The 23,648-nt window shown below is 45.0% G+C and overlaps 1 protein-coding gene across 3 annotated transcripts in view; it reads left to right on the top strand.

The window, feature by feature from the left end:
* The window catches only part of LOC134353886 (protein phosphatase 1 regulatory subunit 29-like), a 533,538-nt gene that overhangs the window by 293,086 nt on the left and 216,804 nt on the right, over positions 1-23,648 (top strand). The window lies entirely within an intron of this gene.

Raw genomic sequence — 23,648 nt, 5'->3', positions numbered from 1 at the left:
AAAGGTTGTTGTAAATCTAGTCAAAAAGAAAAGAAAAACTTACGAAAGGTTCAAAAAACTAGGTAATGATAGAGATCTAGAAGATTATAAGGCTAGCAGGAAGGAGCTTAAAAGAATGAAATTAGGAGAGCCAGAAGGGGCCATAAGGCCTTGGAGAGCAGGATTAAGGAAAACCCCAAGGCATTCTACCAGTATGTGAAGAGCAAGAGGATAAGACATGAGAGAATACGACCAATCAAGTGTGACAGTGGAAAGGTGTGTATGGAACCGGAGGAAATAGCAGGGGTACTTAATGAATACTTTGCTTCAGTATTTACTATGGAAAAGGATCTTGGTGATTGTAGGGATGACTTACAGCAGACTGAAAAGTTTGAGCATATAGATATTAAGAAAGAGGATGTGCTGGAGCTTTTGGAAAGCATCAAGTTGGATAAGTCACTGGGACCGGACAAGATGTACCCCAGGCTACTGTGGGAGGCGAGAGAGGAGCTTGCTGAGCCTCTGGTGTTGATCTTTGCATCATCAATGGGGATGGGAGAGGTTCCGGAGAATTGGAGGGTTGCAGATGTTGTTCCCTTATTCAAGAAAGGGAGTAAAGATAGCCCAGGAAATTATAACCCATTGAGTCTTCTTCAGTGGTTGGTAAGTTGATAGAAAAGATCCTGAGAGGCAGGATTTATGAACATTTGGAGAGGCATAATATGATTAGGAATAGTCAGCATGACTTTGTCAAAGGCAGGTTGTGCCTTACGAGCCTGATTGAATTTTTTGAGGATGTGACTAAACACATTGATGATGGAAGAGCAGTAGATGTAGTGTATTTGGATTTCAGTAAGTCATTTGATAAGGTATCCCATGCAAGGCTTATTGAGAAAGTAAGGAGGCATGGGATCCAAGGAGACATTGCTTTGTGGATCCTGAATTGGCTTGCCCACAGAAGGCAAAGAGTGGTTGTAGACAGGTCATATTCTGCATGGAGGTCAGTGACCAGTGGTGTGCCTCAGGGAATTTGTTCTGGGACCCTACTCTTCGTGAGTTTTATAAATGACCTGGATGAGGAAGTGGAAGCAACACACATCAAAGTTGCTGGTGAACGCAGCAGGCCAGGCAGCATCTGTAGGAAGAGGTGCAGTTGACGTTTCAGGCCGAGACCCTTCGTCAGGACTAACTGAAGGAAGAGTGAGTAAGGGATTTGAAAGTTGGAGGGGGAGGGGGAGATCCAAAATGATAGGAGAAGACAGGAGGGGGAGGGATGGAGCCAAGAGCTGGACAGGTGATTGGCAAAAGGGGATACGAGAGGATCATGGGACAGGAGGTCCGGGAAGAAAGACAAGGGGGGGGGTGACCCAGAGGATGGGCAAGAGGTATATTCAGAGGGACAGAGGGAGAAAAAGGAGAGTGAGAGAAAGAATGTGTGCATAAAAATGAGTAACAGATGGGGTACGAGGGGGAGGTGGGACCTAGCGGAAGTTAGAGAAGTCGATGTTCATGCCATCAGGTTGGAGGCTACCCAGACGGAATATAAGGTGTTGTTCCTCCAACCTGAGTGTGGCTTCATCTTTACAGTAGAGGAGGCCGTGGATAGACATGTCAGAATGGGAATGGGATGTGGAATTAAAATGTGTGGCCACTGGGAGATCCTGCTTTCTCTGGCGGACAGAGCATAGATGTTCAGCAAAGCGGTCTCCCAGTCTGCGTCGGGTCTCGCCAATATATAAAAGGCCACATCGGGAGCACCGGACGCAGTATAGCATCCCAGTCGACTCACAGGTGAAGTGTTGCCTCACCTGGAAGGACTGTTTGGGGCCCTGAATGGTGGTAAGGGAGGAAGTGTAAGGGCATGTGTAGCACTTGTTCCGCTTACACGGATAAGTGCCAGGAGGGAGATCAGTGGGGAGGGATGGGGGGATGAATGGACAAGGGAGTTGCGTAGGGAGCGATCCCTGCGGAATGCAGGGGGCGGGGGGAAGATGTGCTTAGTGGTGGGATCCCGTTGGAGGTGGCGGAAGTTACGGAGAATAATATGTTGGACCCGGAGGCTGGTGGGGTGGTAGGTGAGGCCCAGGGGAACCCTATTTAGTGGGGTGGCGGGAGGATGGAGTGAGAGCAGATGTACGTGGAGTGGGGGAGGTGCGTTTAAGAGCAGAGTTGATAGTGGAGGAAGGGAAGCCCCTTTCTTTAAAAAATGAAGACATCTCCCTCGTCCTAGAATGAAAAGCCTCATCCTGAGAGCAGATGCGGTGGAAACGGAGGAATTGCGAGAAGGGGATGGCGTTTTTGCAAGAGACATGGTGAGAAGAGGAATAGTCCAGATAGCTGTGAGAGTCAGTAGGCTTATAGTAGACATCAGTGGATAAGCTGTCTCCAGAGACAGAGACAGAAAGATCTAGAAAGGGGAGGGAGGTGTCGGAAATGGACCAGGTAAACTTGAGAGCAGGGTGAAAGTTGGAGGCAAAGTTAATAAAGTCAACGAGTTCTGCATGCGTGCAGATATAGCGAAGGAAAAGTGGGGGACAGATACCAGAATAGGCACGGAACATAGATTGTTCCACAAAGCCAACAAAAAGGCAGGCATAGCTAGGACCCATACGGGTGCCCATAGCTGCACCTTTAGTTTGGAGGAAGTGGGAGGAGCCAAAGGAGAAATTATTAAGAGTAAGGACTAATTCCGCTAGACGGAGCAGAGTGGTGGTAGAGGGGAACTGATTAGGTCTGGAATCCAAAAAGAAGCGTAGAGCTTTGAGACCTTCCTGATGGGGGATGGAAGTATATAAGGACTGGATGTCCATGGTGAAAATAAAGCGGTGAGGGCCAGGGAACTTAAAATCATCGAAAAGTTTAAGAGCGTGAGAAGTGTCACGAACATAGGTCGGAAGGGGTTGAACAAGGGGTGATAAAACAGTGTCGAGGTATGCAGAAATGAGTTCGGTGGGGCAGGAGCAAGCTGAGACAATAGGTCGGCCAGGACAGGCAGGTTTGTGGATCTTGGGTAGGAGGTAGAAACGGGAAGTGCGGGGTGTGGGAACTGTAAGGTTGGTAGCAGTGGATGGAAGATCCCCGGAGCGGATAAAGTCGGTGATGGTGTGGGAGACAATGGCCTGGTGCTCCTTAGTGGGGTCACGATCGAGGGGTAAATAAGAGGAGGTATCCGCGAGTTGTTGCTGTGCCTCGGCAAGGTAGAGGTCAGTACGCCAAACTACAACAGCACCCCCCTTATCGGCGGGTTTAATAATAAGGTTAGGATTAGTGCGGAGGGAGTGGAGAGCAGAACGTTCGGAAGGAGTGAGGTTGGAATGGGGACAAGGTGCGGTGAAGTCGAGACGGTTGATGTCCCGTCGGCAATTAGCGATAAAGAGATCCAGAGCAGGCAGAAGACCAGAGCGGGGTGTCCATGAAGAAGAGGAGGGTTGAAGATGGGAGAAGGGGTCATCGGTGGGGGTGGAAGAGTGCCAGACTACAACAGCACCCCCCTTATCGGCGAGTTTAAGTGGCTCCTCCCACTTCCTCCAAACTAAAGGTGTAGCTATGGGCACCCGTATGGGTCCTAGCTATGCCTGCCTTTTTGTTGGGTTTGTGGAACAATCTATGTTCCGTGCCTATTCTGGTATCTGTCCCCCACTTTTCCTTTGCTACATCGACGACTGCATTGGCGCTGCTTCCTGCACGCATGCAGAGCTCGTTGACTTTATTAACTTTGCCTCCGGCTTTCACCCTGCCCTCAAGTTTACCTGGTCCATTTCCGACACCTCCCTCCCCTTTCTAGATCTTTCTGTCGCTGTCTCTGGAGACAGCTTATCCACTGATGTCTACTATAAGCCTACTGACTCTCACAGCTATCTGGACTATTCTTCTTCTCACCCTGTCTCTTGCAAAAACGCCATCCCCTTCTCGCAATTCCTCCGTCTCCGCCGCATCTGCTCTCAGGATGAGGCTTTTCATTCTAGGACGAGGGAGATGTCTTCCTTTTTTAAAGAAAGGGGCTTCCCTTCCTTCACTATCAACTCTGCTCTTAAACGCATCTCCCCCATTTCACGTACATCTGCTCTCACTCCATCCTCCCGCCACCCCACTAGGAATAGGGTTCCCCTGGTCCTCACCTACCACCCCACCAGCCTCCGGGTCCAACATATTATTCTCCGTAACTTCCGCCACCTCCAATGGGATCCCACCACTAAGCACATCTTTCCCTCGCCCCCTCTCTCTGCATTCCGCAGGGATCGCTCCCTACACAACTCCCTTGTCCATTCGTCCCCCCCATCCCTCCCCACTGATCTCCCTCCTGGCACTTATCCGTGTAAGCGGAACAAGTGCTACACATGCCCTTACACTTCCTCCCTTACCACCATTCAGGGCCCCAAACAGTCCTTCCAGGTGAGGCAACACTTCACCTGTGAGTCGACTGGGATGATATACTGCGTCCGGTGCTCCCGATGGGGCCTTTAATATATTGGCGAGACCCGACGCAGACTGGGAGACCGCTTTGCTGAACATCTACGCTCTGTCCGCCAGAGAAAGCAGGATCTCCCAGTGGCCACACATTTTAATTCCACATCCCATTCCCATTCTGACATGTCTATCCACGGCCTCCTCTACTGTAAAGATGAAGCCACACTCAGGTTGGAGGAACAACACCTTATATTCCGTCTGGGTAGCCTCCAACCTGATGGCATGAACATCGACTTCTCTAACTTCCGCTTGGCCCCACCTCCCCCTCGAACCCCATTTGTTATTTTTATGCACACATTCTTTCTGTCACTCTCCTTTTTCTCCCTCTGTCCCTCTGAATATACCTCTTGCCCATCCTCTGGGTCCCCCCCCCTTGTCTTTCTTCCCGGACCTCCTGTCCCATGATCCTCTCGTATCCCCTTTTGCCAATCAGCTGTCCAGGTCTTGGCTCCATCCCTCCCCTTCCTGTCTTCTCCTATCATTTTGGATCTCCCCCTCCCCCTCCAACTTTCAAATCCCTTACTCACTCTTCCTTCAGTTAGTCCTGACGAAGGGTCTCGGCCTGAAACGTCAACTGCACCTCTTCCTGCAGATGCTGCCTGGCCTGCTGCGTTCACCAGCAACTTTGATGTGTGTTGCTTGAATTTCCAGCATCTGCAGAATTCCTGTTGTTTGAGGAAGTGGAAGGATGGGTTAGTAAATCTGCTGATGACAGAAAGGTTGGGGGTGTTGTGGATAGTGTGGAGGGCTGTCAGAGGTTACAGTGGGCCATCGATAGGATGCAAAACTAGGCTGAGAAGTGGCAGATGGAGTTCAACCCAGATAAGTGTGAGGTGGTTCATTTTGGTAGGTTCGATAGGATGGCAGAATATAGTATTAATGGCAAGACTCTTGGCAGTGTGGAGGATCAGAAGGATCTTGGGGTCCGAGTCCATAGGACACTCAAAGCTGCTATACAGGTTGACTCTATGGTTAAGAAGGCATACAGTGCATTGGCCTTCATCAGCCATGGGATGGAGTTTCGGTGCCGAGAGGTAATGTTACAGCTGTATAGGTTAACTTTGTGGTTAAGAAAGCATATGGTACATTGGCTTTCATCAATCATGGGATTGAGTTTAGGAGCTGAGAGGCAATGTTGCAGCTATATAGGACCCTGGTCAGACCCCACTTGGAGCACTGTTTTCAATTCTGGTCACCTCATTACAGGAAGGATATGGAAACCATAGAAAGGGTGCAGAGGAGATTTACAAGGACGTTGTCTGGATTGGGGAGCATGCCTTATGAGAATAGGTTGAGTGAACTCGGCCTTTTCTCCTTCGAGTGATGGAGGATGAGAGGTGACCTGATAGAGGTGTATAAGATGATGAGAGGCATTGATCGTGTGGATAGTCAGAGGCCTTTTCCCAGGTCTGAAATGGCTAACACGAGAGGGCACAGTTTTAAGGTGCTTGGAAAAAGGTACAGAGGAGACGTTAGGGGTAAGTTTTTTTACACAGAGTCTGGTGAGTGCGTGGAGTGGGCTGCTGGCGATAATGGTAGAGGTGGATACGATAGGGTCTTTTAAGAGACTCTTGGATAGGTACATGGAGCTTAGAAAAATAGAGGGCTATGGGTAAACCTTGGTAATTTCTGAAGTAAGTACATGTTTGGCACAGCTTTGTGGTCCGAAGGGCCTGTATTGTGCTGTAGGTTTTCTATGTTTCTATGAACCTCAGTGTAAGAGGGCCTAGAATGCTGGCCTGAAGTGTCCTGGAATCTGGTAGCAAGCCCCAAACAGTGGCCGAATGGGAAGCCTTTTCTTTGAAAGCCTTGACACTGGCAAATCGTATTCCAGCTTTGCTAGCTGTCAAAATTGTGAGTGCTTCCAATGTCTTTGACTTTCGAAAGCATTTAAAAATCTATTAAATAATGATGCTAATATTTTTTTAGAAAAAGATTATTAAAATTAATTTTAAAATACCCGGTGACGGTGGTGGCATCCGTTAGTCTCGCAAGACCATAGATCTGTGCCTGGAAAGTCTTGCTTGATGCTGGAGTGTCCTCTCCAAGGTGCAGGCCTGGGCAAGGTTGCATGGGAGACCGGCAGTTGCCAAGCTGCAAGTCTCTCCTCTCCACGACACCGATGTTGTCCAAGGGAAGGGCAAGGGCCGATACAGCTTGGCACCAGTGTCATTGCAGGAGTTGCCAGAACGAGGTTGAAGGCAACGTCAGACTGCCTTCGGGACTCCAGCTCCGGATTTGTCCTCAGGGTTTACTCCTGAAGCCTGTCCCATGAGTGGGTATGGCCACAAGGCAGCGGAGGTTTGAAATCAGAGTTTTCCCTCTCTAAAATACCCAATATATATTGGTAAAATATTGAAAAAGACCTTCTATATGGAGACACAAGAGGCTGCGGATGCTGGAATCTGGAGAAACTGACTAGATACTGGAGGACCTCAGCAATCTCATAAAATTATAAAGCCATAAGATCTAGGAGCAAAATTAGGCTATTCGGCCCATCGAGTCTGCACCACTATTCCATATTGGCCAATTTTATTATCTCTCCCATCTGTGGAAGGAAACGGAGAGATAATGTTTTGAGTTGAGACCCATTACCTGGTCTGCGAGGTACTGTACTTGAGTTTGATTTTTTTTTCCCGGGGCTTCCAATACCCAGTGCGATCAATAAGACGACAGATCCAGAAGCTGCTATTGGGTGCATGGGCTGATTTCCCAGGTGCAGATCACAGGCAATGTGAGCACAGTGCTCTCTAATGCGCCACTTTTAATAAACTGACTCAGCGTTCCAGGAAGGTACACCCATGCTCACCTTGTTAGCAGAGGTTGCGGTTGTCACCTGACACTCTAACAAGCCTCCACATTTATACTGTTGAAAGCAACCTGACTGGTTGTATCACGGCGCAGTACAGCACAGGGATATGAGGAGCTGCAGAGATGTATTGGAACCTGACGTCCCACACCACCAGGTTCAGGAACAGTTAGTACCTTTCAACCATCAGGATCCTGAACCAGTGTGGACAACTTCACTCACCCCAACACTGAACTGATCCCACAATCTAAGGACTTTACACCTCATATTCTCAATACTTATTTACTTATTATTTGTTTTGCTTTGTATTTGCCCAGCTTGTTCACTTTGCACCTCGGTTGTTTGTCAGCCTTTGCTTGTGGGTAGTTTTTCACTGATTCTATTTGTACTTACTGTGAATGACTGCAAGAAAATGAATCTCAGGGTTGTATATGGTGACCTATACAGTACGTACAGTATTTTGATAATAAATTTACTTTGAACTTTGAACTTTAGTAGAGTACTCAGCGCCAATACATCACAGGCTCATCTCTCTCCATCATGAGGTGCTGCCTCAGGACACAATACCTATTATCCAAAATCCCTAACATCCGTGCTGTGCCCAATCCTTACTGTTACCATCGGGCAGGAGGTCCCACACTACCAGGTTCAGGAGCAACTATTTTCCTTCAACCATTCTGTTCTCAAACCTATGAGCAAAATCTTAATCACTGAAGTCCAACAACTTCAGTGAGGGGAGATTTGATAGAGGTATATATATAAAATTATGATGGGTATAGATAGAGTGAATGCAAGCAGGCTTTTTCCACTGAGGCAAGGGGAGAAAAAAACCAGAGGACATGGGTTAAGGGTGAGGGGGGAAAAGTTTAAAGGGAACATTCGGGGGGGGGGGGTTTCTTCACACAGAGAGTTGTGGGAGTATGGAATGAGCTGCCAGACGAGGTGATAAATGCGGGTTCTTTTTTAACATTTAAGAATAAATTGGACAGATACATGGATGGGAGGTGTATGGAGGGATATGGTCCGTGTGCAGGTCAGTGGGACTAGGCAGAAAATGGTTCGGCACAGCCAAGAAGGGACAAAAGGCCTGTTTCTGTGCTGTAGTTTTTCTATGGTTTCTATGGTTTCTAACTTTCTGACCACTTCGATAACTTTGCACAACAATGGACATTTTCTCGTTCTGTGTTCTTTCTTCAAAAAATTATATTTAATTTGTGTGTAATTTATGTTTTTTTCTTGTGAATGCTACTTTTATGATGCAGTGTGCCTGCGATTCTGCTGCAAACAGGTTTTTCATTGCACCTGTGCACACATGGTCTTGTGCAGATGACAATAAACTCCACTTTGCATTTGGTACTTTTTGCCCAGCCATGCACAGCCATCCCTGAGTTGCTTCTATTTGGAACTGCTATCACGTACTAACAATATTCAAAGCATTTCATTAGTTCGTTTATCGCACTGCTGTCCACAGTTCCCTTCGTTGCAAGTGCAACCATAGTTCTGAAGTAATTAATTGCCTGCGAAGAAATGGCTATTTGCTACTCATGTTAAAGCATCAGAGCAGATCCACTCTTGCTGAAGTTCAAGTTTATTGTCATTCAACCATACAATGTATACAGCTAAACAGAAAATCATTCTTCTGGGGCCAAAGTGCAAAACACAGTACATATAGTCACACACAGCACCAATATTTACAATCCAGCACCTTCAGGCACAAGTCCCTGTGTGGCATGGCCTGAAGATTGATGGTCCATGGCATGTTGTCCTGAAACCATGTTTCTGCAAAAACAAGCATGCAGCAGTTCCTCATTTCATACTGGGTCTCACAGACGAAGGTAAGCTAGTATGTATTATCCTGAGGGGTTTTGATAAGATGTTGGCAAGATGTTCCCTTTGATGGGGGAAACTAAAACTAAGGGTCATTGTTTAAAAATCAGGGGTAATCCATTTGAGACCAAGATGATGATGTGAATTTTCTTTTCCTCTCAGTGCCTTCATTCCTTCAAGAGTGGTAGAAGCATAGTCTATGAATATTTTTAAGGCAGAAGTGAACGTATACTGGACAAGACGTAAGTTATGGGGAAAGGTTCAATAGGTCGGGACTTATTCCCTGGAGGGCAGGAGAATGAGAGGAGGTTTGAAAGAGGTATACAAAATTATGAAGGGTAAATACAAACAGGTTTTTTTCCCACTGAGATTGGGTGAGACTGGAACTAAGTTAAGGGTGAAAGATTAAATATATAAGGGGAAGTTGAGTGTGGTGCAAGTGCGTGGGACGAGCTAAAGCTGCCAGTGGAAGTGGTGGATGTTGGTTCGATTGTAACATTTAAGAGAAGGCTGGACAAGTACAGGGATGGAAGGGATTTGGAGGTCTACGGTGCAAATGTAGGTTGATAGGATGAGGCAGAATAACAGTTCAGTATCGACTGGATGGGCTGAAGGGCCTGTTTCTGAGCTGTATTTCTTTATTTTTCTGTAAATGCCTGCAAGAAAATGAATCTGAAGGCAGCATAAGGTGACACATACATACTTAGATAATAAATTTATTTTTAACTTTGATTTTGCTGACTTGTCTGACTCTATGACCCTGAGACAGAGTGTAAGGTTACTGGGGTCGGCAGCAATGTGAAGATCAACCAATGGCAAAGCAGGCTTCGGGAGTCAAATAGAGGACTCCTGCTCCTAATTTGAAAGAGAATAAAAATTATAAAAAGGGAAGGCAAGATCTACTCAGCAGGTTGATCAGCACCTGCGGGAGAAAGGAATTGTCAAGACCTTGGGTCATAGACCGTACATCAGCAGCTTTCCCTTCGATACTGCTCGATGTGTTGAGTCCCTCCAGCAGGGCAGCCTCTTGTGTCTCCGTGTCTAAACCACATGACTGACCTCGTACACCCAGGTCAAACGATTGAACCTGAAGCTATTACACTGCTCACAGGACACTATGCAAATTGCCATAGATATTTTCTCGTTACTTCTAAAAGCCAATGTGTACTGCTGTGACACAGTAGCACAATTGTTTTACAGCGCCAGCGGTCACCGATCGGGGTTCAATTCCCACTGCTGCCCGTAAGGAGTTTGTACGTTCTCCTAGTAACTGCCTGGGTTTCCTCCACGTGCTCCGGTTTCCTCCCACATTCCAAAGAGGTATGAGTTAGGGTTAGTGAGTTGTGAGCATGCTATGTTTTCGCCAGAAGCGTTGTGACGCTTGTAGGTTGGCTAGCACAATCCTCACTTATTTGATTTGAAGCCAACCATGCATTTCACTGTGTACATATGACAAATAAGGCTAATCTTTCTTAATAATAGATCTTTTTTACTCACTGAAGCTAGATTTATTCACCTAATGAATGAATTAATATGATACTAATCAAAAGTTAAAATTCACATTAGTCTCTAAAAGATAACATGTCAAATGTAGTTTGTGTTAACAAGTGTGAGAGACAACAAGGGGGTAGAATGTAGATCTTTTAATCAACAATCAGTGGTCACTTAATAATATAAGTACAGGAGTGGAACCCAGTGTGCCATCTGCTGCTCTAACCCATTGCTTCAAGGTGTTGTGCATTCAAAGATGCTCTTCTGCACGCTATTGTTATAATACATGGGTATTTGAGTTACTGTCACCTTCCTGTCAGCTTGAACCACTCTCCTCTGACCTCTCTCATTAACAAGGCATTTTCATCCGCAGAAATGCCACATGCTGTTTATTTTTTATTTTTTTGTTTTATGCACCATTCTCTGTAAACTCGAGAGACTGCTGTGTGTGAAAATCCCAGGAGATCAGCAGTTTCTGAGATACTCAAACTACCCTGTCTGTCCCCAACAATCATTCCACAGTCAAGGTCACTTTGATCACATTTCTTCCCCGTTCTGATGCCTGGTCTGCACAACAGAACCTCTTGACCATGCCTGCATGCTTTAGTGCATTGAGTTGCTGCCACATGATTGGCTGATTAGATATTTGCAGCTGTACAGGTGTATCTAATAAAGTGGCCGCTGAGTCTACCTGCCCTTTGCAGCATTATACATGGACCTTTGACTGACATCTCATCCATTAATGTCATTTCCTGTTTGACCAGCCAGCCCTATCCCATTGAATGAGGTTTCTCTACATTAGAGCCATTTCCTTGATGTTTACAGGCATACACATGGTGTGATGGTCCTCATACTCTGTGTGAGGAGGAGCAAATGTTGAGCTCATACCGCTTTCCTCAAACACTTTTTTCACTGATTACACTGATGGAAAATCTTGACCCTCTCTTCCTCTGCATGTCATCAGTTTACCCTACTGGTTCAAATTAACCCCCAGCATTAAACTTCGGAGTTATCCTTACTGATGCAGCCAGCTGCACACTTTCATCACCACGACTGCAGATTACAAAATCCTCCTGAAGATGATTGCACGTAATTTTTAAATATATCCAGAGTAAAACCAAAGCTCAAGAATGTCACACCCACAAGGAGCACTATCACATGAGAGCAGCATCCATCTTCAAGGACCCCAAACATCCAGGCCATGCTCCCTTCTCACTAATATCATTGGGAAAGAGATACAGGGGCCTTGGGTCCCACACCACCAGGTTCAGGAACAGTTATTACCCTTCAACCATCAGGTTCCTGAACCAGCGTGGATAACTTCACTCACGTCAACATTGAAATGATTCCACACAGCTATGGACTCACTTTCAAGGAATCTACAGCTCATGTTCTCAATATTACTTATTTACTAATTTATTATTTTTATTTTTGTACTTGCACACTTTGTCTTCTTTTGGCTGTTTGTCAGTCTTTGTGTGTAGTTTTTCATTGATCCAACTGAATTTCTTTTCTCTCCTGTGAATGTCTGTCTGTAAGACAATTAATCTCAGGGCTGTATATGCTGACATATATGTACTTAGATAATAAATTTTCTTCAAACTTTGAACAATTTTCTCTCATGTTGCTTGCAAGGGAGCTTGCAAGTACCTGCTTATTACTGAGAAACCCAGTCCATTACACACAAGGCTCCATTTTAATTTTCTTCCTTGTCCAAGGGCACCGACTTTCCAAAACCCTCACTGTGTTTCGAACCAATTCAGCAGAAGTCTTTCAACTTCCTGATCTTCGGGCAATGAAAATTGCTCCGATTTCATGCATCCTTCAGTTCCTTGAGGACATCCTATCATTTACCTGTAGATAATTGCTATTCTGCACACACTTAATATTTTATTTTATAGAGCTTAGGTCTTGCTTATCAGTGGATGATTAAGGAGTCTCACTTCACTGCTTTACCGTTCTATGTGTATAATTTATTGAGAAAGACAATTTAGACTGCAAATTTAACCAAGAATACTTTATTTACAACCAGACTGCCAGCTCAGTTACCAGTGGGTCATTTTAATGCCATAGCATGTTTGGTTGGTGTTGTGGAGGAGCCGATTTTTGAAGCCAGATGGATGATGATGTGTGGGTTTTCTGTTCAGTACCTATTAGGTGCCACAAACAGTAACACTGAAGAAGCAGAATTAAAAATGAAGCACGCGGTTTTCTATGCTCACACATAGAAGTTGTGCGTATGTTACCCCGTGAGATGGAGAAGGGCTCAGCCTTACTTCAGGTTTCGGTTGACATGAAACAGGCTCTTTTTTAAACACAGTTCAAAGGAAGTTTCACCATATTTACCCCGAGATTCATTTTCTTGAAGGCATTCACAGTAGAACAAAGAAGTACAATAGAATCAATGAAAAACTACACACAAAGACTGACAAACGACCAATGTGCAAAAAGAAGACAAAATGTGCAAATACAAGAAAAATAAAAGTACATAAATAATACTGGGAACATGAACTGCAGAGACCTTGAAAGTGAGCCCGTAGGCTGTGGAATCAGTTCAGTGTTGGGGTGAGTGAAGTTATCCTCTCTGGTTCAGGACCCTGATGGTTTAAGTGCAATAACTGTTCCTGAGCCTGGTTGTGTGGAACCTGAGACTCCTGTACCTCCTTCCTGATGGCAACAGCAAGAAGAGAGCGTGGCCTGGATGGTGGGGTCCTTGATGATGGATGCTGCTTTCTTGTGACAGTGCTCTTTGAAGTTGTGCTCAATGGTGGGGAGGTCTTTTCTGTGTCCATCACTTTTTTGAAGGCCTTTCTGTTCTTGAGCATTGGTTTTTCCATGATACAATCAAACGCGATGCTCTCCACGGGCAGTCAGTATTTCAGCAAAGTTCCTAAACAGAACCTACTTCACAGGAGAGTCTACTTTCCAACAGAGTCCTTTTTGCAACAAACAGAATCTATTTTATAGCAGGACGCACAATAGAGCAGGAATTCAGTAGGTCAGGCAGCATCCATGGAAATGATTAAACAGTCGACGTTTCAGGCTGAGACCCTTCTTTAGGACTTGAAAGGAAGGGGGAAGAAGCCAGAATAAGAAGGTGGTGAGTAGGAGGGGAGTACAAGCTGGCAGATGAGAGGTGAGATCAGGTGAGGGGAAAGTTGGGTGGGTGGGGGGGGAAGAAGAAACATGTCGGAGGTGATAGATGAGACCAGGTGAGGGGGAAGATGGTTGGGTGGGCAATGGGGGGTTGAAGAAAGAAGCTGGGAGATGATAGGTTGAAAAAGTAAAGGGGTAAAGAAGAAGGAATTGGACAGGAGAGGAGAGTGTAATAATCTCCAATCTGTCCAGCTGTTAAAGATGTCTTATACACCAGGTGGCGGTGTTCTATTAAAGTCAAGGCCAGTTGCTAACATCTGTTTGAAGACGCAAGTGACTACAGATGGTGGAATGTGGATCCAGTCCTGATGAATGGTCTTGACCTGAAACGTCCCTCTACTGCTGCTACCTGACCCATGGAGTTTGTTTCTCACTGTTAATATTCACTTGCTTCAGATCTCACCCTGACTGGAACCTTACAAAAGAGACATGGCTTTGTCGATGGAGGACCTGATGAAAATTCTCTCAAACCTAAAACATCGAACGAGAATAGTTATTTCTACACTTACCCTTCTGTTAAACTTTACACACCAAATTCTTTGGAGTCAATTTGAAGATGAAGTCACCAATTTGAATGCAGCTGTCAAATTGTACGCAGCATAATCTCACATCAGTTTGCAACTGAATAATAATCTTAGTGATGTTTAACACACCACAGCAAATTGTTAATACATGTTACTGTATGTGCCACATAAAAATGATCCTTGATCCTTGATAACCAGCTCACTGCAGCAAAGAAATGTACACCCAGTGGCCATTTTATTAGGTACCACCTATAGCTCCTGTACCTCATAAAGTGACCACTGAGTGTATGTTCCCGGTCTTCTGCTGCTGTAGCCCATCCACTTCAAAGTTTGACATGTTGTGTGTTCAGAGATGCTCTTCTGAACACTACTGTTGTAATGTGTGGTTATTTGAGTTACTGTCACCTTCTTATCAGCCTGAACCAGTCTGGCCATTCTCCTCTGACCTCTCTCATTAACAAGGCATTTTAATTTTGCCCAGGGAACTGCCACTCACTGGACGTTTTTTTGTTTAACACACCACTCTCAGTAAACTCATGTTGTGCATGAAAATCCTAGGACATCAGCATTCTGAGATACTCAAACCACTTCATCTGGCATCAACAATCAAAGACACTTAGATTACATTTCTTCCCCACTCAGATGTCTGGTCTGATCAGTAACTGAACCTCTTGACCACGTCTGCATGCTTTTATGTATTGAGCTACTGCCATGTGATTGGCTGATTAGATATTCGCATTAATGAGCAGGTGTACAGCTGTACCTAATAAAGTGGCCACTGACTGCAGTTTAACATTGATAAATATTTTAAAATGCAAATATTAATATGTGTACTTGGTACCCATAAAATTGCAGCAGGCGAAAGGCCGGTGACCCAGTCTTATAACTAACATCTCGTGCTTTGTGAATGGTAGTTGGGGGAACACTGTTTTGCTGCTGAACATGGATCATGAGAAAGATTCAGCCCTTGCTGTCTAATTTCTGGAATCTATAATCAGAGTGGAGAAGTTAAATGAATGAATTGCTGCTGTGAAGAAGGTAAGAGAGGACAACGCAGTAATGAAACCCAAACGCTCGAGGCTTTCATTTGCTCCAATCTCTATTTTTAGCACTGTGGCAAGCAGGCTCTTAAGATCACTGAATAATTACTGTGGAGAAAAGCCATTTGGCCCACTGTAATTCATCTACCAAGCAATGGACTAAACTACACTCCCCACCCCACCATCCCCTGCATTGCTGCAACTTCACGGGATTTTTGACTCTGCCATTCAGTTGGGATTCGGTTCAGGACTTGCACCACTTAAATAAAAATTGACCTGAATTTAATGACTGTGTTCAATTAGAGTGAATAATGTTTGTGAAGAATGTATAGCCTTGAGCATATCTTTCCAAATGCTCCTTCTCAGAGGGAGCATTCAGGTTCACAGTTATATGGATGCAGGGATTCCGGCTGGCAGTGGGCTTAGGTATTTGCCCAAGGTGTTGAGGAATATAGAAATACCAGAAAAACCTTGAAATTGGATTGTAAAGAGCTTGTTATTTCTAAATGCTACGTGATCCAATTCTCGTTTCTACCTGGAGAACATTTCTGGGTGCCAGGTGCAAAGTTGGCTTGGGTATCTCTGTGTGGTACTCACCCGAATGTGGTTACCTCTGTGTGGCACTCACCCCAACTTGGGTATCTCTGTAATGAATTGAATTGAATTGCCTTTATTACTTACATCCTTCACATACATGAGGAGTAAAAATCTTTACGTTACATCTCCATCTAAATGTGCAATGTGCAATTTATAGTCATTTGTAATAAATAGTATGTACAACAGGACAGTCAACATAACATAGAAATACAATTGTATCTGCGTGAATTAATCAGTCTGATGGCCTGGTGGAAGAAGCTGTCCCGGAGCCTGTCGGTCCTGGCTTTTATGCTGTGGTACCATTTCCCGGATGGTAGCAGCTGGAACAGTTTGTGATTGGGGTGAATCAGGTCCCCAATGATCCTTCGGGTCCTTTTTACACACCTGTCTTTGTAAATGTCCTAAATCGTGGGAAGTTCACATCTACAGATGCGCTGGGCTGTCCGCACCACTCTCTGCAGAGTCCTGCGACAGAGGGAAGTACAGTTCCCATACCAGGCAGTGATGCAGCCAGTCAGGATGCTCTCAATTGTGCCCCTGTAGAAAACTCTTGGGATCTGGGGGCCCATACCAAACTTCAACTGTCTGAGGTGAAGGAGGTGCTGTTGTGCTTTCTTCACCACACAGCCAGTAATTACAGATCACGTGAGATCCTCGGTGATGTGTATGCCGAGGAACTTAATGCTCTTCACCCTCTCAACCCCAGATCCACTTATGTCAATCCATTAATGGGTATCTTTGCGTGATATTCACCTCAATGAGAGGTATCTCTGTGCAGTATTCACCTAAATGTGCCCGACACAAACCCAATATCAGGTGTGTGTCAGATGATGTCTTATTGTTGGTTGTATTGTACTGACCTATTTCATCAAAGCTCCACAGTATGGCTGCTCTGGTACAGGCCCAATGAGATTAACACTAGTTTACTGTTGCAACACACAAGATGCCAGAGGAACTCAATAGATCAGGCAGCATCGGTGGAGGGAAATAGACAATCAACATTTAGGGTCGAGTTCCTTCATCTGAACTGAAAGTTAGAAGAGTGGTAGGCAGTATGAGAGATGGAGGGAAGGGGTGGAGCAGGACGGTGGCATCTTATGCATCGCTCCAGATCTACTGTCTCTTGTGTCTCCCCGGTTTATTGTTGAAGAATCATAGGTCCAAAACAGCACAGTTGTGAGTCCATGCCAACCATGGTGTCCGCCCAGCTAGTCCCAATTTCCTGCATTCAGCCCAGTTATCTTCATGATATGAATGTACCTTCCTCATCCACTTTAAAATAGTAGAAACCAGACACAGGTCAGGCCATCCTGATGTTGTCTATTTAACTCTGGAGACCCAACCCTGGAGCCTGACTTTGACCACCCCAACACTCCCATCAGAACAATTATGAATGCCTAGTTTTGATCACCCTGTTAGACCATCAAACCATAAGACATAGGAGCAGAATTAGGCTATTTGGCCCATCAAGTCTGCTCTGCTATTTTATTATGGCTGACGTTCAACCCCATTCTCCTGCCTTCTCCCCATAACCTCAAGAACCTATCAACCTTCGTCTTAAGTATATCCAATGACTTGGCCTCCACAGCCGTCTGTAGCAATGAATTCCACAGATTCACCACCCTCTGGCTAAAGAAATTCCTCCTCATCACTGCTATAAAGGGACGTCCTTCTATTCTGAGGCTGTGCCCTCTGGTCCTAGACCCCTCCACTATTGGAAACATCCTCTCCACGTTCACTCTGTCTTGGAAAGACATGGTTTAACTGGAAAGAGTGCAGAAAACGTTTGTCAGGATGTGGCCATTACTAGAAGGTCTAAACTATAGGGAGAAGCTGGCCAGGCAAGGTCTTTATTCTTTGTATTGTAGGAGAATGAGGTCTGAAATGTTTAATATCATGATAGGCATCGATAAGATAGATGAAAGCAGTCATTTCCTCAGGGTAGGAGAGAGAAAAAGGAGGTTTCTAGGTTTAGGGTGAGAGGCAAAAGATCTAGAAATGACTTGAGGAAAACTTATCCACCTTGAGTGTGGAATTATCTGCTAGGGGATGTGGTTGTGGCGGGTAAAGAGGTGGTGCTAGGAGGGGTATAGGCCAAATGTAAAACGTTTGGGACTGGCTGCCTTGGCAATGTGGTTGGCATGGATTTGTTGGGCTGATGGGTCTGTATCTGTGCTAAGTCACTCTGGGACACCTAATACAGGCCAACCCCACCTTGGCAGGCCTGAGGGAGATACTATTTCTCTGAAGCCAACATGCCCAGGGGCCTAACCTTGCCCCAAAGGGTGGGAAGGATATTGACATGAAGGGCACTGTAGGGATTTGCAAAGGAGTTGGGGCAAGACCTAATTCAATTCCTCTTCAAAGGTGAAATTAAAGGTTCAACTGACCTCTTTATTCTTTGATGACTCCATATTGATTCATTGAACCTGGAAACCATCCTGTCACATGGGGTACAATGAGTACAATTATTGGCTATTGAAGTCGTGGCATTGTACAGCAGAGAAACAGGTCCTTCGGCCCACAGCATGTATGCTGACCATGACGCCTGCCTAGACTAATCCTGCGCCTGCATTAATTCCACATCTCTCGGTGCCCTCCTCATTCAGGTACCTGTCCAAATGCCTCCTAAATGTGGTTAGCGTTCCTGCCTCCTCCACCTCCTCTGGCAGCTCCATCCAGAAGTCAATTATTCCTGGTATGAAAAATTTACTCTTTAGTTACCTTTTAAACCTCTTACAAACCTGAGCCCTCTAGTTTTGGACACCATGGGAATCAAACACTGGCTACCTACTCTATATACACCCTCTCATCATTTTCGAAACCCTCTATCGTGTTTCCCCTCAGCCACCTTTGCTTCAAGGAAAATGACGTAGCCTTTCCAAATTCCCTTGATAAGTTCCACCCTCCAATTCAGGCAACATTTTGTGAATTTTGTCTGTACCCTCTCTAGCTTAATCACATCCTTCCCGTAGTGTGGCCAGTAGAACTGCACCCGGTTTTATGTTCAGACTCTGATTAATTTATTTATCTAATGTACAGTACTTTGAAACATTCAGTGAGGTGCGTTGTGTGCATTAACAACACACCCAAGGATGTGCAAGTGTCTCCACACATTTTGGCACCAACACAGCATGCCCACCACGCTTGGCAGAGCGACATAAAAACAACTGAAGCCAAACATGCCCCTTTCCTCCTTCCCACCGAGCCACACACATACACAGTCAACTAAATCCAGGGCAGGTGATTTTCTTTGGCCTCTAGCCTCCAGTGGACTTGGGGATTTGCAGACATTCAACTTTCCCAACAGACTCGCAGAGCTTTGCAGACTCAGGGCTCTGGCCATTGGCCTCAATGTCTGGACTTCTGATTCAGCTTTGTGCAGCCTAACTTGCCTTCCTCCTACCCTTTCTCCTATGATCCACTCTCTTCTCCTATCCAGCTCTTTACCTCAAGCTGTTGAGATTCAACTTCTGGAATTCTGATTGACTTTTGTGTAGCCTAACCAAAATTTTGTACCACTGTAGCATAAAATCCCTACTCTTATACTCAGTTTCTTAGCGATGAGGCAAATATATCATCCTCACAATCCTGTCTACCTCTGTTCTAGCTATCAGGGAGCTCCGTTCAGCAACAATCATCAGGACACTTCCATACACTGTCTATGTCCTGCTCTGGATTAACCTCCCAAAGTAGATCACTTTTCATTAATCCAAGTTCAATTCTCTAACTCACTTGTCCATTCGTCCCCACCATCCCTCCCCACTGATCTCCCTCCTGGCACTTATCCGTGTAAGCGGAACAAGTGCTACACATGTCCTTACACTTCCTCCCTTACCACCATTCAGGGCCCCAAACAGTCCTTCCAGGTGAGGCAACGCTTCACCTGTGAGTCGACTGGGGTGATATACTGCGTCCGGTGCTCCCGATGTGGCCTTTTATATATTGGCAAGACCCGACGCAGACTGGGAGACCGCTTTGCTGAACATGTACGCTCTGTCTGCCAGAGAAAGCAGGATCTCCCAGTGGCCACACATTTTAATTCCACATCCCATTCCCATTCTGACATGTCTATCCACGGCCTCCTCTACTGTAAAGATGAAGCCACACTCAGGTTGGAGGAACAACACCTTATATTCCGTCTGGGTAGCCTCCAACCTGATGGCATGAACATCGGCTTCTCTAACTTCCGCTAAGGCCCCACCTCCCCCTCGTACCCCATCTGTTACTTATTTTTATGCACACATTCTTTCTCTCACTCTCCTTTTTCTCCCTCTGTCCCTCTGAATATACCTCTCGCCCATCCTCTGGGTCCCCCCCCCTTGTCTTTCTTCCCGGACCTCCTGTCCCATGATCCTCTCGTATTCCCTTTTGCCAATCAGCTGTCCAGGTCTTGGCTCCATCCCTCCCCCTCCTGTCTTCTCCTATCATTTTGGATCTCCCCCTCCCCCTCCAACTTTCAAATCCCTTACTCACTCTTCCTTCAGTTAGTCCTGACGAAGAGTCTCGTCCTGAAACGTCGACTGTACCTCTTCCTATAGATGCTGCCTGGCCTGCTGCGTTCACCAGCAACTTTTATGTGTGTTGCTTCAATTCTCTAACTTGTCTTATGAGGATTGGATGAATGAGCTAGGGCTTTTAAGGGGAATGAGAGCTGACTTGATAGAGGTGTACAAGATAACAACAGGCATAGATCGAGTGGACAAGTAGAGACTATTTCTCAGGACATATATGGCTAAAGCAAGCAGGCATAATTTTAAGGTGATTGGAGGAAAGTATAGGGGGATATCAGATGTAAGTTTTTTTACACAGGGTGTGGTGGGTGCATGGAACACACTGCCAGGGGTGGTGGTAGAGGCAGGTACATTGGGAGCATTTAAAAAACTCTTAGATAGGCACATAGATAACAGAAAAATGGAGACAATGAAGGAGGAAAGGATTAGATTGATCTTAGAGCAGGTTAAAAGTTTGGTAGAACATGGGCAAAGAACTTGTTCTATGCTACGTTTTATTTACTTAGAGATATAGCATGCAACAGGCCCATCCAGCTCTTTGGGCCTCAGTGGCCAGCAATCCACCAATTTAACTGTAGCCTAATCACAGTTCAATTGACAGTGACCAATTAACCTACTAACCAGTACGTCTTTGGTGGGAGGAAAATTGGGGCACCTGGGGGAAATCCACACACACACACACACACACACACACACACACACACACAGAGGAAAGAACAAACAGACTTGCTTACAGAGGATGTCAGAATTGAACTCTGAACTCTGACGCCCTGAGCTGCAATAGTGTTGCGCTAACCACTATGCTACCGGGACGGCCCATGTTCTATGTTCCACGTCTAAATTCAGTTTGGCCAGATTCACAGGTGGCTGGGCAGAAGCTTTTGTTGGGAGAGGTGGTGAGATTATGCACATCATTCCTTGTGCTCTCGGATTTGTACAAATGCACTCTATAAAATTCTCAAAACATCGAAAAGGTCACCAGTTTGCAGCAGGAAGATTATGCCTCTCAACTCAATTCTTATTGTAACACTGAGCATTCAAAGCCATCATCTATTTATTCCAACAGAGATATTGAATGAATTTCAATTACTTATTTTGCCATTCTCATCATAATTTTCATGCCAAATTGTATTTCCCATCACTTCAATATTCAAGCAGCAATCCCATATCATGAAAAACAGATTATTATATCACTCTTCTCTCCCATTTTAACAGGATAAAAAAATGCTATAGTTTGGGGGATTTTGGTCCCACAGAAACACGGAACAGGTTTTTGAGGTTCAAAGTTATGGGGGAATTATAAAGATGGCCTGGTTCATTCAGGGAGGCAGGAGGCTCTTAGAGACTGAGGCATTTAAGTTATATTGGAAAGAGTGAAACTGTTGCCCTTGACATCAAAGAGGTTAAATTTAATAAGAACAATTAGAATCATGAAGGGCTTTGATGGCAGAAATACAAAACTGTCCCCGTTGACAGGAGGATAATTAGGAGAAGATACAGATTTAAGATAATTGCAGTCGAACCAGGGAAGCGGTGGGAGATTGAGTTCACATGGTGAGTGGTTACAATTTAGGACACGCAGCCTGAAAGATTAGTGGAACCAGAGTTAGTAGAACCTTCTGGAAGAGGGTCAGATGTGTACGTAGAATTAGTGCTTTGTGATTCCATGTGAAATCTTTCCACTTCCTGCTGACTTGGAATAATGAGAGTTTGTCTGTTATTACTGTTAGTTCACATTCTAGCAATGATATTAGTGCTGATAATAATATTAGTGCTCTTGTTATTGAGATTTTTCTTAATAATTATTATAATTATTCTATTGGGGACAGAATCTCCATCATCCAGTTTTTGAGTGAAGTGAATGTTCTTCTGTCCAGGGGTGGACCTGTTGCCAAGAAAAGTAATTTTTAGTACTTTCGAAAAGGTTGCAAGGCTCTTGCTTGATATGAAAGTATAGGACTAATTAGACAGGGTGAGGATCCTATGGGCCAGAAATTGGGTTTAAAGTTCAAAGTAAATTTATTATCAAAGTACGTATGTGTCATTGTATACGACCCTGAGATGCATTTTCTTGTGGGCATACTCAATACATCTATAATAGAATAATAACCATAATAGAATCAATGAAAGCCCGAAGCAACTTGGGCGTTCAATCAGTGTGCAAAAGACGACAAACTGTGCAAATAAAAAAGAAAGAAATAATAATTATAAATAAATAAGCAATAAATATCAAGGACATGTAATAAAGAATCCTTAAAAGTGAGTTCATGGGTTTGGAGTGCATTCAGTGATGGGCAAGTGAAGTTGAATGAAGTTATATCCTTTGGTTCAAGAGCCTGATGGTTGAGGGGTAATAACTGTTCCTGAACCTGGTGGTGTGAGATCTGAAGCTCCTGTACCTTCTTCCTGATGGCAGCAGCCAGAAGAGAGCATGGCCTAGGTGGTGGGGGTCCTTGAAGATGGATACCACTTTCATAGAACATAGAATAGTACAGCACAGTACAGGCCCCTCGGCCCACAATGTTGTGCCGACCCTTAAACCCTGCCTCCCATATAACCCCCACCTTAAATTCCTCCATATACCTGTCTAGTGGTCTCTTAAATTTCACTAGCGTATCTGCCTCCACCACTGACTCAGGCAGTGCATTCCACGCAGAAACCACTCTCTGAGTAAAAAACCTTCCCCTAATATCCCCCTTGAACTTCCCACCCCTCATGTTAAAGTCATGTTCTCTTGTGCTGAGCAGTGGTGCCCTGGGGAAGAGGTGCTGGCTGTCCACTCTATCTATTCCTCTTGATATCTTGTATATGTCTATCATGGCTCCTCTCATCCTCCTTCTCTCCAAAGAGTAAAGCCCTAGCTCCCTTAATCTCTGATCATAATACATAGTCTCTAAACCAAGCAGCATCCTGGTAAATCTCCTCTGTACCCTTTCCAATGCTTCCACATCCTTCCTATAGTGAGGTGACCAGAACTGGACACGGTACTCCAAGTGTGGCCTAACCAGAGCTTTATAGGGCTGCATCATTACCTCGCGACTCTTAAACTCTATCCTTCAACTTATGAAAGCTAACACCCCATAAGCTTTCTTAACTACCCTATCTACCTGTGAGGCAACTTTCAGGGATCCGCAGAGATGTAACCCCAGATCCCTCTGCTCCTCTACACTACCAAGTATCCTGCCATTTACTTTGTACTCTGCCTTGGAGTTTGTCCTTCCAAAGTGTACCACCTCACACTTCT

The sequence above is a fragment of the Mobula hypostoma genome, chromosome 11, assembly GCF_963921235.1.
Source record: "Mobula hypostoma chromosome 11, sMobHyp1.1, whole genome shotgun sequence".
In the NCBI taxonomy this organism is placed as follows: domain Eukaryota; kingdom Metazoa; phylum Chordata; class Chondrichthyes; order Myliobatiformes; family Myliobatidae; genus Mobula; species Mobula hypostoma.
The sequence above is the reverse complement of the archived record's forward strand: the minus strand, read 5'-3'. Positions and strand labels throughout refer to the sequence as shown.